The sequence below is a fragment of the Ptiloglossa arizonensis genome, chromosome 11 (assembly GCF_051014685.1).
Source record: "Ptiloglossa arizonensis isolate GNS036 chromosome 11, iyPtiAriz1_principal, whole genome shotgun sequence".
Classification (NCBI taxonomy): Eukaryota; Metazoa; Arthropoda; class Insecta; order Hymenoptera; family Colletidae; genus Ptiloglossa; species Ptiloglossa arizonensis.
Window position 1 is genome coordinate 9,199,408 of NC_135058.1, and position 15,979 is coordinate 9,215,386.

A 15,979-nucleotide genomic window follows, 5' to 3' on the forward strand; every position below is an offset into this window, starting at 1 on the left:
CAAGGTAATTGCACGCGGCGACCGGAGATTTTTATCCTCGCACCTTCCACAAAGAACTTCCCCACCCCGCGGCCCGATTCAATTTATTCGTTCGCGTTCTACGATCGCCCCGGCCGGCCCGCCGCGGGAAAAAAGAAATACGCCGCCGCCGCCGCTGCAGCCGCCGACGCTGCTGCCGCCGCCGCCGCCGCCGCGCTCGTTGCGCTTTTTTGCGGACGGCGCGGCGTGGAACGGCACGGCCGCCTGAAAAATTCCGCTGCGTCCGCGAGGGCCACACGGTTTCCCGATGGGGCGGCGCGACGCGATAAAACACACGGAGAACTCACGGAGAAACGGAGAGAAAGAGAGAGACGAGTTAGCGCCGATTCGTGATACTATTTCGGTGGAGCGCGAAGAAAAACCTTGGGAAAGTATTAGGTACCTTAGGTTCATGAGGATGTGGAAGAAGATGACCTTTTTACGGATAGCACGCTTTGGAAGGCTCGTGGAGTTTTCTGTGTCTTTAGATTTTTATGTTTGAGAACGTTTCTATGTATTTTGATTTTAAGGTAGTTCTATGTCTTTCATTTTCCTATGTCTAGGTTTGTTGATATTTCTATAGATTTAGATTTCTATGCTTAGAGACTGTTCTGTGCCTTTAGATTTCTATGTGGAAAAATATTTTTGTAGATTTAGATTTCTATGCTTAAAGACAGTACTGTGTCTTTAATTTTCTATGTTTAGTATATTTAAACTATATATTTAGATTTCTATGCTTAAAGATAATTCTATGTCTTTAGATTTCTATGTTTAAAAACATTTCTATCTTTAGTTTTCTACTTTTACAGACATTTCTATGTATTTAGATTTCTATATTTAAAAACATTTCTATTTTTAGTTTTCTACTTTTAAAGACGTTTCTATGTATTTTGATTTCTACGTTTAAAGAAATTTCTGTGTCTTTAAACATAGAAATGTCAGGAAGAACCATTAGACACTAAGACATTTCCATGTCTTTAAACATTAAGTATTTCAGTGTCTACTATATTTTTGTTATCGTGAACAGTTGTTCTCGATTAAAGATTCACGAAGGAGGATATTGTAACGAAGGGAAATTTTGAAATATTTTCGAAAGTGTGTATTTTCATATTATTATCTAAGAAGAAGAAGTCTATGGAAATAGTAAGTTTCGAAATTATTTTTTGGAACACGTACGAGTAAATCGTACACACTTGGGTATTGTATTAACGCAATTACGTTTAAACTATCGAATGGATCTCGATGATAGTTTGCAATCGAGTTTCGTATTCTCGTCTCCAGACGTGGTAAAATTTTCAGCAAAATCGGTTACCTCTTGCAATTATTTTAGTTCCCCCACTGTATATTCGTTATTTGTAAAATGAGAAGAAAAATTGTTCGCATAAGTCGTCGAGGGAATATAATTTCACGCAAGAAAGTTAAGTAATCTTTCTCTCTATCCGCTATACACGATTCTTCCTCATGAAAGTATCGCGTCTCGCTTCGTTCTCTACGTTCTAAGCATTATCATTCGCCGGGAGCGGCGATCTTTCGATAATGCAGCCCGCAAAGAGAATCGAACCGACGCAAATTCTGCAAAATACGTGCAACTATATTATTGGATCTCCCGAGCGTGACCGGTCTCGTTCGTTGCGTAAAAATTTTTTTTTATTTTCAATCTCCCGTACGCTCGCGTATAACACGCCAGTCGTAGCGACTGCTACGCCCCTGATAAGGTCTTTTGAAATATTTTCGCGCAATAACCCGCAACACGGTAGCAAAATGCAAATTTTTCGTCCTTGGGCCGAACCGAGTTTCGCTCAAGAATTAGAAAGAACGCTAAAAAGAACTTTTACCCGATGAACCTAACGAAGAAATCACTGCGGGTGGAAATAGCGATTTTCAACGCCAATAAGACGACGTTGCACGCTCCTTTATCGAGGATAAACCAGATTCACGGATAAAGGACGAACGAATTAATTCGCCGGGATAGTTTTCTACGTTGTAATTCTCGGTCGGGATCGTTTAATTATTTTTGTCGCGGTACGAATTAATTTCGATGGCCACGGTGCGCGGCGTACGCGTATCGAAAACGCTCGACGAGGATTTTTATTGCCGCTTCTGGCGCGTCCAAGCGGATCGGATGCAAATGACCGACGAGCGGTTGATTAATTGTCCCTGATTACTCGCACGAGCTCTTTTTTTGCGACGATTAAGGAGTTCGATTTACGCAACGAGGCGCGCGGTTGAGTTTCTTGCCGCTGTGATCTGTTATACTGTTCGATCTTAGTCTCGGAGGATGGTCTTTGCGAACACCGCGGGCTGCCTTCTCGATTTTATCGGTAACGAGTTTACGCGAACGTAATACGATCGCTCGTTTCCTGTCGTATGCACTGGGTGTCCAATTTTAACGTTCGGAGCACCGGACAGGTGAAAACCGTCTTCTGGACAGTTGCAACGATATTATTCTTCAATATCGAATGTTACAATTATCGTATTTTTACCGCTCTCTTCCTTGGAATAATTTTCTAGCATTTCTTCTTTGAAACGGGCTCAAAATTACGTGAGTTAATATCTTTATAATTTTTTTCTCTCACATGGACTCAAAATTACGCGAGTTAATATTTTTTATAATTTTTTTCTGTTACACGGGCTCAAAATTACGCGAGTTAATATCTGTATAATTTTGTTCTCTCACACGGACTCAAAATTACGCTAGTTAATATATTTATAATTTTTTTCTGTTACACGGACTCAAAATTACGCAAGTTGATATTTACATAATTTTTTCTGTCACTCCGGTTCAAAATTAAACGAGTTAGTATTTGTATAATTTTTCTCTTACACATGCTCAAAATTACACGAGTTAATATTTGTATACTTCGATCACTTCTTCCCTACGATGCTTTCGTGTTACTTTCTCCATGTTTCACGAACTGACAATGATACGAACCGCTATTTTTACATTTCGATCATTTCTTCTCCTCTCGACATCGTTTTGTACAAGTTCACTCGTTCCTGTATCATTTCCCGAACGTTACGCCGGACAAAAATTATACAAATTACCCAAGATGACCAAAACACTTAAACGATTAACATACTTGCCCGATCGCGACATTATTATTTCTCAATTATTATTTCCGTCTCGTTAAGAAACCGGGGCTTTCGCTTACATCGATTTGTAGATAATAAATCACCCGTAATGAGTATAATTGATCGCTTCCGTCGGAAATACCTTACATTATCCGATAATTTATAGCACGTCCACGTATTTAATACAGCCGCTCCTTCGGTGAAAAATTCCATTCTCGAGACTCGACGCACCGCGTGAGAGAATTATGTCAATTTTCCTTTTCCTCCGCTGTACAAGGAACACGTAGAAAAACCTACAAAAGCCAACGAACGCAATACCGTTCTCCGTTCGCGTTTCCGAGTACCTTCGCGCAGCTTCGAAAGTGATCAAAAAATCATCCCCTTGTATTCTCGAACGCGAGAAAAATATTCAAACCGACGAACTTCGTTCTTCGAACTCGCAGCGTTCATCGTGTCGAGAAAACTCCTCGTGGAAAATTCCAGAGAATAAATTTCCATCTCCGAGTTTTCGAAAGTCTTCCCTGCACAGGGAACGCGAGGGGTTCGATTCCTCTACCGAAGACGAACTGAAAATTAACTCTTCCGGGATCGTCGTCGGCTCGGTGAAGCCCAGTTCGATTCTTGAAAGCTCGGATCGTTCGACGATTAAGTAATTAACCGTGCGATCGTTCCGTGTGATCGTTAACAACGTTCGACTCCGCACTTTGGACGTTCCAGCCGGGAGGGTATTTTCCGTCTGTTCGTGGCACGATTGGTAGAAAAGGAGGCGGTACGGCGGTTTAAAGGAAAGAAGGAAGCCCGAGGGGTCGTTAACGCGGTCTTACGAGGCGTTTTCGATGATCGATCGGCGGGAAATTAACGGGATAAGCGGTTGTAACGTTAACGGGTATCGCCGGTTCGTCCGGCGGGTACGTGTGCAGCGCTAACGGGGCTGCTCGGAGGCGGAGGCGGAGGCGCAGGCGGCGGCGGCGGCGGCGGCGGCGGCAGGCGGCAGGCGAACGCGGAGGCGGAGAGGGCATCGGCGGCGGCGGTGGTTATCCAGATAGCAGATAGCCAGGACGGTGGTCTCGTTTGCGGTTTGACCACCCTTGTGGTGCACTGCCCTAACCGCCCCTAACCACCATACCGCACCATCCGCAGCCGCGCGGTGTGTGCAACCGGCGATAATGTCGCCCTTGCTGCGGCCGATGCATGTCGTTGCACTGGCCACGCTCGAGGCACAAAGTGTTCTAGCAAATGTTCCATCTCTCCGGCCCTATCTCTGTTGGTGTTCCTTGTTAGGTTCTCCGACACCGTACCATCGCCTTCCGAAAATCTTTCGCGACTGTCTCTGGCTGTGGACAATCTAGCGGAGAACGTGTTGTTTAGTTTGTCTTTTAAGAGTCTTTGCCAGAAATTGGGTTGAGAATGCAGTGGGGAAAGTATCTTTCATCGTGCTGAAGAATTGTTTTTAAAAGTCTTCTGTGATTGCATTTGTGTGTGGATAATGTATCGAAGAACGTATCGTTGAGTATACTGAAGGATCATCATCCAACAGTCGTTTGCAGCAACTTCCTTCTGTATCTTTCACCATACTGAAGAATTGTTTTCAAAAATCTTCTATGATTGCATTTGTGCGTGGATAACGTATCGAAGAACGTGTTGTTAAGTTTGTCAAAGGATTATCTTTCAAGAGTCTTTACCAGCAACTGTGTTGATAATGCATTGGGGAAAGTATCTTTCACCATACTGAATGGTATCTTCACCATTGTCTTCAAAAGTCTTCTGTGATCGCCTCTGCAGAACGTATCGTTGAGTATACTGAAGGATCATCTTCCAACAGTCGTTTGCAGCAACTGTGTTGATAATGCATCGGGGAAAGTATCTTTCACCATGCTGAAGAATTGTTTCCAAGAATCTTTCACGTCGTGAAGAATCGTCTTCCAACAGTCTTTTGCAACTGTGCATTGATAATGTATTAGGATATTATTAGCCTCGCTGAAAGATCATCCTCCAAAATACTTTTGCAGGCCTGCAATATGTGCAATAAACTGTCGAAGACCAGCCTTGAGTATTTTCACAAGGACCGCGTGTCACGTCGTTGCACGTTCGAGACACAAAGTGTTCCAACGAATGCTTCGTCTGAACGATTGTATTGAGAACGAATCCAAGTCTCTTGTAACAGTCACTTGCACATCAGTGCTTCAAGGATGTAACGGGGAACGAATTATTTTACGATTGGCTTCCAAAAAAACTTCTGCAGGCCTCTGTCTATTTCTGAAATACCATCTGCGTAATAAACTGTCGAAGACCAGCCTTGAGTATTTCCTTAATCGATAACCTCGTTCCAGAAGTTGTCTTCCACAAAGTTGTTACGCATTGTTGTTCATTTTTTTGGATTTTAGAGTACTCGTGCAACGTCTCTGAGAGACAAAGGGCACAGATCGAGTACCTTCTTCGGGATAGGGGACAGTTGGTACACCGACGAGTGGATGCCACGTTTATCTATAGTTAGTAAACGAAGATGTTGTAGACCTTATAACGTTTTATTATGTTCCACCAATGTTCCACTGGGTACGTCGATAAATGGAGACGAGCAGGTGTTGGTTGTCGACAAGACAACCAACGAGCTGTTTGATGGCAGTTGCTCTCGAGATTTCAACGAGATACTATGTTCCACTCCTTGTTCGCTAATTTATATATCCGATAATGTCGCGCCATGGTCGAAGTAACCTCGCATCGTTCGGTTACAGAATTAATAATAAGCCTTTGCTCGAACCACTATAACTTTCATAACCCATTTACGTTTAAGATATCAAATTCTTCCGCGAAGAATTATTCAAAACGTTCTATAAAAACAATTTAGTAAAATCTTTGTACAATTGTACCGTATTCGTCTTAAGAATCACAAAATTACAAAAATGATTAGAACTTGAGAAGGAAATCAAACAGAGCACGTGTTTGTATGAATTTTTTTCATTATTTTTACATCACACCTGTTACTATGCACCCTATGTAATATGCTTCTTCCTTTTCAGATCTAGCTTGAATTCAATTGTATCAAATTTTAAGTACACCTCTATTAGGTGAACAATAACTTCGAAACAATACGAAAAAATACACTTCTACAGTCTTCTACCTCTTCCAAACTTAAAAATTTTCATTTACGCCCATCTCGCGTCACAAAATACCCCCTACTTTGACAATCTTACAAAATGTCCCCAGAAATTCTTATATCGCAAAAAAAAATAATAATACATCGTTACGGTTGTTTCATTCTATCGATCCAATTATCCCTATCTCTCTGCAGGAAAAATTCTCACTCGTGCCCCACCGTTCGCGTTACAGGACGTTCTCCATTTTGAAAACCACTGCCTCGAGGCACGTTATTATCCCAAGGGGTTAATAAATTTCTATTTGTCAATTTACCCTGCCCCCAGCCCACCCCGTTCGCTTCCGTTACTCGAGGCTCACGCGGGTTCCTTGTTCTTTTTCTCCTTCCCGATCGCTCCCCCGGATTAATTCCGGGGCGTGACGACAAAAAACGAAGCTCCGCGATATCGGTTGATCCCGATTAAAACGACCGAACACGCTGGCTAAACGTCTTACCGGATTACTTCGCGGAGTCCGACGCGGGACAGGTTCATCGTCGGCCCCGTTTGACGGGCCCCCCTTTACGGTGTGCGACGATACGGGCACGGAACAAACAAGCCCCGCGAAACGAGTTAATTACATTCGTCGCGATGCCTCGATATCGCGACTCGCGCCAAGTATTTATCGCGCGAGGAAGTCCAGGTGGTTCGGGGCACGAGGACAGGGACGTGACGAGCTACGGGCACGGGGGACGCGTGCCCCCTGTCTCTAGAGCTTCGATAGACGCGCGTCGATATACTTCATCGTCGGTATAGGTCGTGAACATTATTTCTATACACTTTGAATTTTTTTTTTCCGAAAATTTTACATCAATTTCACCGCCCCCCTTTATGGAACAAGTCCAGTAAAGATGTTAATTGCATTCGAAGCTTCGATATTGTAAGTCGAGTATTCATCGTGGGAAATATAAGTATTTTTGGGGCACGGGGAGAGGGTTGTGACAAGGTAAGGACACAGGGGACGCCCCCTATCTCGAGGGCTTCGATAGACGCGCGTCGTAGCTTCATCGTTGGTATGGTTCGTGAACATTATTTCTATCCACTTTGAATTTTTTTTCCCGAAAATTTTACATCAATTTCACCGCCCCCCTTTATGGAACAAGTCCTGTAAAGATGTTAATTGTATTCGAAACTTTGATATTGTAAGTTGAGTATTCATCGTGGGAAATATAAGTATTTTTGGGGCACGGGGAGAGGGTTGTGACAAGGTAAGGACACAGGGGACGCCCCCTATCTCGAGGGCTTCGATAGACGCACGTCGATGCTTCATCGTCGGTATAGGTCGTGAACATTATTTCTATCCACTTTGAATTTTTTTTCCCGAAAATTTTACATCAATTTCACCGCCCCCCTTTATGGAACAAGTCCCGTAAAGACGTTAATTATATTCGAAGCTTCGATATTGTAAGTCGAGTATTCATCGTGGGAAATATAAGTAATTTTGGGGCACGAAGTTGTGACAAGACGAGGACAAAAGGGGCACGTGCTCCCTATTACAAGGGCTTCGATAACTGCGTTTCAAAGTAAATGGAAATTCTACGCTCTACCGTTTGTGCAATCCGCGAAAATGATTTTTATTCGTTTTAATTATTCCTAAGAAAATTTTACCACCAAATTTTTCCCACCATGCAAATCTTTCATGCATGTGTATTTATAGTAAAGCGATTAGGACGTTGTATTTTTATTTTAGCGTACCCTCAAAGCCTTGAAATACCTAGACACGGTTTTCCTAGGGACAAGAAATGTGAGGCAACAGGGGATCACTTTAAAATAAGAAAAAATTATTTTATCCATAAAAAAATTTCACTTTGTTTTTGTCCCAAATAATTTGGGGTCGAATTAGTTCCATTACTAACGATACAAATTTTAAGTATGTGTATTTATAATAAATCTAAATGTATTTAGAATAGGGCGTTCTGTTTTATTTTTGCTCCGTGGTGCCTACGTGCCTAGTCACGTCCCTGCTCGAGGCACTATCTGCGGGCGACGGAATAGTCCGTGTTCTCCATCCTATTTAGTCCGGTTATCCGAGACCCTCGACCGAGGGTACCCTGTGTATTTATTGTTTTTTAACCCGTTTTGTTTTCTCGCGAGGGATACGACTGTTATCGAGTCGCCAGCGACGATAAAATAATGCCGGCGCGTTAATTTTAGCGAGCCTAGTTTACTCTGCCAAGTTAGTAAACACCCTTTCGGTGCTGCTGACGCTTACAGGCGGTCGATTGATCGGTATAGTTTGTACGATGGAACGTCCGTGGGCGTTACGCCGATAAACGTCAATTTTTTACATTTCGAAGGACGTTATTCTGGTATGTTGGATGTATCGACTCGATCCTGTTTATACAAATAATAATAGTTCTCGAATAAAAAGAATTTAACTTCGTGAACACTCACAGACTTGCTTTCGGTGAGCAATGGATACTTGAAATATTTTTTTCTCAAACGATCGTTGAAAAATAATTTTCTTTCAACAAATTTATACCGTACTTTAATCACTGTTCGACGAACATCCAAACGAATTTACCGAATTGTATATCAAATGGTAACGATATTGGAACAGAATTAAATATTGCTCACCAGTGTTCCTCGATATAGGTAAAATTTTGAACAGATTGTGGTACGTGAAATTTTTATACAAACTAAAAAATTTATTCTCCAGGTAACTGTGTATTTTTTGTTAAAATTCCACCTTCAGAAAAGATACTTTTAACCAGGGTACAACGTAGTCTCCGACTATGGTAAAATCAGCTATCCCAAGGTAACGTCCTGAGAGGCTACTTATTTTTAATACACACCTGCGACGTACCAGCCACCTCTAACAAGACAATAGCAACCTTCGCTGATGACGCAGCTACGATGGCAGCAAACGAAAAATCTATAGCAACAGCAGCAGCAGATTGCAGGTTATTCTTGCAAAACATTTTCAAAGAATAATTTTTTCATGCAAGGACACCTCGTTCAGTCTATATTCTCATGTCCCAAAAATTGGGTGTTCTTCAAGATTTCTTCAGAGAAAAATAAATAAACACATCAAACTTTTCAAACGTTTAACGATGTTACAGAGATAAATAAACTTGTTTTACGTTTTTCTCGAAACTATATTTTCCAACCGACACGAAATCTCTGGAAACACAACCGATTTACTTCAAATTTTACAGAGATACTCTGCACGGAATATTCTACAACGTATCCTTCGATTTTTTAAAATATGTTAATTATTTAATTTTTTATAAACGTTCAAAGTCGCTTTCTTGGATAAAAATAATTGCTGTCTCTTCAAACTTCGACCATTTCTACAATTATTAAAATTTTCGAAAAATCGTACGCTACGTTTCAGATAGTAGCCTTTGGTATACGAATAAACACCATTTTGTTTTATTTCAAACCTCCCACTTCTTGTCAACTGTGGCGATCGACAATGTTTCACAGGGTTCTGGAAACAGCGAACAACTTCGCCATTTTGTACAAGTTTTACTTTCTCAAAATTGTAAGACGAAGCTGAAATTTATATTTACATTCTCTGAACAAAGTCTACATTTTTCATTTAGTAACTACTTGGCAAAAAAAATCCTCAAACTTCACCCAAATTAATGTCCTCCCTTATACGATTCTCGTAATTGATCAAAAACGTTGGTACACATGCACGCGCAAAAAACAAGAAAAAAAAAAAACAAAAAAGAAAGAAGCGGAAGTCGAGAGAATCCATTGTGCAGGGTCACGAAGGGAAACGAAATTTCAACCGCTACGAGCACGCAAGGATCGCGCGATATCGAGGCGAAACGATACAAGCCCGGCGCGGTTTCGAAACACGCTCGCGCGCCGCGAAGCAAGCAGGTGCGCGCGTTCCGCAATTTTTGTCGTTGCGTTAACACGGTAGGAAAACAACCGCGAGCAGGCCGTTACGTTTTCATGAACGCGCTCTTCGTCTCGATTTTCCGCGGTTTCTCGATTTTCCGCATTCGTCGTTCACTCGCTCGCTCGCTCGCGCGTGTGAAAAACGTGTTCGATGACGCGCGGCCATATTTGGTTTCCGCGAGCGAGAATCGCGAAATTGCCCCCTCCCCTGTCCTCTCTCCCCCACCCCGGTGCAGAAAATTTGCCGACCGACGCCACGGGTGGAAAGCCACCGAAACAATATTTGCAGCTAGACGTTGATGCGCCATCGGTCTGTGCTATCCAGACTTCGCGCGATGTAATCGTTTTTTATCCGTGTTTTAACGCTCGAAACCGGTACACCGGTACGCGCTTGTTATTCCATCCGCGAGACAATTTGCGAACACACGGCTAATGCTAGCCGGGGCGATATAGGTTTTTGAAATAGGCAGTTGCCTGTGAAATTGTTCGAGTAGCTACTTTGCCGGGAAATTACGTAAATGTTATTTCGAGGTTGTTCCGTTCGTGTTCGATCGATTCACGCGATCGCTTTAATTCGCGGTTTTATAAACGGAAACTCGAAAAATTGTTCGCGATCGTTGAATTATTGTATCGTAGAAGCTTATCGAGTTATTTTACAGGAAGATTATTGTATATTTATCATTGATCACGCTGCAGTGTATTCAATTCGAATGCTCGGTAACGATAAAATCGGGAACATAACCTCAAAGACATTTTTCGCTCTATTGTGGGAAAGTGTCTCGAATGTAGGAAACTCGAATTTGTAATTTTACGATACGATGAGAAGACGCGGTATCTATTACGATGGTTTCAATTGTGAACTTCGAAAAATCGCGAGAGCTAACCTCGAAAAATCGCGATAGCTAACCTCGAAAAATCGCTAGAGCTAACCTCGAAAAATCGCGAGAGCTAACCTCGAAAAATGGCGAGAGCTAACCTCGAAAAATCGCGAGAGCTAACCTCGAAAAATGGCGAGAGTTAACCTCGAAAATTCGCGAGAGCTAACCTCGAAAAATCGCGAGTCGCGTACCGAAACGCGAATAGAAGCACTCGGAGGGGGTGTCCCGATTGGTACGCGAGACCGTTTCGCGATCGGATCGCGGAAGTGGACTTTTTCGTCTTTTTTCAACCATCGGGAGGAACTGCCGATAATTCCGCGTTCGTCCAATGCATGCAAATCACCACCGATCGAGCTTACGCTGTCGGCGCGCGAGATTACATGTCACTGTTCCTTCGCGCTCGGTGATTTCCAAGAAACGATTTCCTCCGCGAGAGTCGATCGATCGATCGACCGAAGGCAAGAAGGAGGGACAAAAAAAAGAAGAAGAAAGAAAAAAGAGAACGGTGAAAAATGTAAAGAATGAAAAAAAAAAAAAAAGAAATATGTTGAAACGAAACCTCCCCCCGGTCGTAATCGCTCGTACGCGGAGACACGGTACTCGGAGGAGAGGCTCGATTCGACGTCGTTTCAACGCGATAACAACGAAATCCTTCGAGCAGGACACGCGTCCTCCCGGGGTACAACCTCACCTCCTTCGCCAGAAACCGGTAATTTTTATCTCCGTCGCCTTGGTTTTCGCGCGTGCATATTCCCGCCGCAAGGTGCTCTCCCGTGTTTGCAGATATCGCGGACGATCGGAGCAAGATTACCGCCAGAAATACCGAGGGAGAGTTACCAAAGAGGTTGAGGGATGAGGGAGAATATACACGGAGGACAGAATGAGAAACCGATCGTACCGGTCACGGTGAAACGGAGACGGAACGTAACGGTGATTTACACCGAACACACCAAATAACGGTATTACATCGATATTTTCCGGTTAGATACCTGGAAAACGTTCCCAGAAACGGGAACATCGGTGTTGTCAATGATAAATACGAGTACGTGCATAAAATCGTTTCTTCTCGGTGGATACGTTTCTCTTATATTTTGCGCGGTATTTCTAGGATCGTCCCTGGATCACGGATACTGGAAACTTTTGGTAGCGCATCGTATTCGCATTATTCGGTTTCGACGGACACGATCGAACTGTGATCCAAGAATACCGGTACTTTATCGGTATTCGTATTACCTATTCGGTCTGGATTAGGTTGTAAGATTGTGTAAAAACTTTTGATAGCAGAGTACCGGTATTTGTATCATTTGGTTCTATTGGATACAATCGAATAGTAACCTATGCATACCGGTATTTGATCAGTATCCGTATTACCTATTCAGTTTGGATTAGGTTGTAAGATTGTATTTGGTTTACAGATACTAAAAACTTTTGATAGCATTGGAGCATTTCGTTTCAACTTTTGATAGGTATTCGGTAGGTATTTTGATAGGATTAGGTTGTAAGATTGTATCTGGATTACAGGTACTAAAAAGTTTTGATAGTATCGGAGCATTTCGTTTCAACTTTTGATAGATATTCCCATCATTTGGTTTCATTACACATGATCGAACAGTAACCTAAGAATACCGGTATTTTATCGGTATTAGCATTACCTATTCGGTCTGGATTGGGTTGAAAATGTTTCTTTCGACAGTTCTCTTACCAGAAGACCACTTGGTGGCTAGACCTTTACAGGAACAAAGTCTTTGTTCTTTGGCAAAACGACGTCGAGTAGTTTATCATACTCTAAACGCACAATTAGTCCCATGACACTCGATAGTCGAGAGGCGCAACGTGGTCATCGACCGTCGCCAGACGTTAAGATTGTTTAGTCTCGGTGGTCCTCTTTCAAGACCAAATACAACCTGGAATCCTATAACATAAATTCATCGATGGCAGGTCATCGTCTTGCTCCTCGAAAACACGTCATTCCCATAATAGTGATAATCAAACGGCTGACCGTGGGTCGTCCCTCTGCTACAAAGGATTGTTTGCCTAACAGAAGTCCAAGAAGAGGATTGGGTCGAGTCGTAAATAATTGTCGATTCGAACGATCGTAAACTTTTATGAAAATTCCTAACGACTCACAGTCCCTTTCCATCGTTGTGCTTATTTCAGAGGGTTCAACGGTCTGAAAGACAGTAATCACCGAGCACAGATCGAGTATTGTATCTTTCGTACCAAAATGGGGAAGTCGAAATAAAAAAAACGGCACATTTGTCGCATAACGTTGCAGGAGCTGTTAGTTGTTAAAACAGTTGTTAAAATTTCGATTTGTAACTTTGCACACAGTCCAACACGTAGTAGCACGTTTCGGTCCAGGTAGCCCGCTGCGAGGCTGACCGGTAGTTTGGATGAAATGGGTTGAGAATCTCGTTAGGTCTCGAATAAGATTCTTGTTCTTCTCTTTCCTATAGAATCTTATAAGAGCGAATTCGTCGATCGACAAGGTAGCAATTTGGGCAGCCGAAGAAAGGTCAGGTGTCGCGAAAAAGATCAAGACCCAGAAACTCGACATTGAGATAAGATTGAGAAGCAGAAGCTTGAAAGTCAACTGGAACGATAATGGAATTTGGTCCAGCTGGTTCACCGTTGATCCGACTCGTACCTTGAACCGAACAGGTTGGAAGGAGATAAAATCGTTAGGTAAAAACGTCGATGGGTTACTTACGACTCCGATAATAATTTCGGTTCGGTGAGTCTCTCGTCTCCCCGTGGGACTCGAAACCACCGTAAACGTCCCGAAGAGCGAACCGTCGTGAGAGCAACGAACAAGGGGGCAGCCACCGCGCGAAGAGAAAACACGGGAGACGAAACACCGGGTCGAGGACAAATGGACGTCGAGGACGGAGAAAACGTCCCGACGGAGAACGGAACAGGAACCAGGAATGCCTGGGATACAGTTCGTTAGAGGTGGACGGAGAAAGATACAGAGCGATAGAACTGCATCGCGTGGAATAGTAGCTCGCGGAGCAGGGGATGAAAAGGGTAGGGTTGGAAATACATACACAGAGGGAGAGAGAGATAGAGAGAAATAGAGAGAGAGATAGAGAGAGGGGGGAGCGCGTTGGCGCGTTTATTAGTGTCCAATTGTGACGGGAGAGGCGCAGGGCAACACGAAAGCCAGCGCGTGAACTCGCTCATTTGCGTGCCTGTTAATTTGCCACGTTTGTGTGAGCACCGCGGCACGTAGCTAGGCAGGGGTCGCCGACGGACAGAGAGGAAATTAGCGCTTTGAGTGTGGGTGCCTGACCGCCTGCCTGCCTGACTGGCTGGCTGGCTGGCTCGCTGGCTGTCTGCCTGTCTGGCCTGGCCTGGCCTGGCCGATTCGCTGCTTCGCAACGCGAACGCGTGTACGCGTACGTGCGTGTCGGCCCGCGTATGAACGCTTGGGTGGTCCCCGCGGTGCGGCTGGATAAAAATCAGCCGGACATTCGGTGTCGACGAACGCGTAAACACGGCAGGATGTAGGTGATCGGTGAAACCGATCCGTGAGAACCAAGATTCCGATGGATGGATCGACCATTGCCAGGGGGCCTCGATGAGCTTACCGACCTGTTGCGATTCATCGCGCGGAAGATTGTTTCGGGGGACCGTTAAGGGTGGATACAGCGGCTCGAGTATACCACTGTGCGGGGAGACTTTTAGAGAAGAGTAGTTAAATGAGGAGAAGAAGAAGATGGAGAAGAATAGTTAAACCGTGGACGTTTGAACTGGACGGTGGATCTAGAGGGTGAGATTGGTACGCGAAAGAAGTCTAAGAAATTGTTCAAGGAAGTGATATAGTAGACTTGTTTCGATTGCGGTAGAGTTGGGTCGTGGGGAGATTTTAGCGCTAGAAGACCTAATAATGGTAAAATTGTGGTCGTTTAAACTGAACAGTGGATGTGGAGAGTGAGCCCGATATGTGAAACGAGTCTTGCGAGATAGTCCAAGGACGCGATAGGCATAGTCTCGATTGTGATAGAGTCGGGTCGTAGGGCACGATACCAATGTACCCGATTGCTCTATCCTTGGTAGAGTTGGGTCGTGGAGAGATTTTAGCGTTGAAAGATCGAACACTCGCGAAACTATTGACGTTTAAACTGAACAGTGAACGTAAACGGTGTGACTGACGGTTGTTGCGATGCGTTAATCCGAAGCTGTGAGAGGAGTAAGACGAAAGAAATGGTTTCGATTGCAGCACGGTCAGGTCTAGGAAAATTTTCTACCTGGAAGGTTGAATCTCGTCAAACTATGAACGTTGAAACTGAACGGAGGATATCGGTGAACGGTACAATTGATTCGTGAAAGAAGATTACACAAGATTGCCGGTTGAACCGATGTGATTCGACCTGTTGCAATTCGCAGCGTGGAAGGTACAATAGTTCGAGGGGAAAGACTCGATCGTAGCACGGTTGGAAGATTTTAGCCCTGAAAGGTCGAGTCGCGCGATACTACGAATGTTTAAATGGAACAGTGGACGTAAGGGCGATCGGTGGATCCGATTCGCGAAAGAAGACTTCGCAAGAGTCAAGTGCTTCGAACTGTTGGAGTCGAAGTGCTTCGAACTGTTGCAATCTGTGACACGGTACACGGTTTCGATCGAAGAACACAGTCTGGGGTGATTACAGGCGTTGGTGGAACGAAATTCGTCAAACTGTGCAACGTGGAAACTGTACAGGATAGGTGTTCGGTGCGAGCTATTCTTGAAAGAAGACTCCGCGAGATTGACGGTGAGGCCGATGTGCTTCGATCGTTTACAACTTGTACCGTCGGTGATGGTTTCAAGGAAGCATAAAAGGCGTGACGTATTCCTCGATCGAAGAACGTTCTAGAGAGATTTTAACGCCGGAACGCCGAAACATAAAACGCTCAACGATACACGACGAACGCGTAAACACCGTAGCGGATGTACAGAGTGGATACCAAGCGGTAAGGGGAACATCTCTCCTAACGACGTCTGCGTACGCCTTGGCTGGGCGTCTGTGAAACGAGCACGGTGCA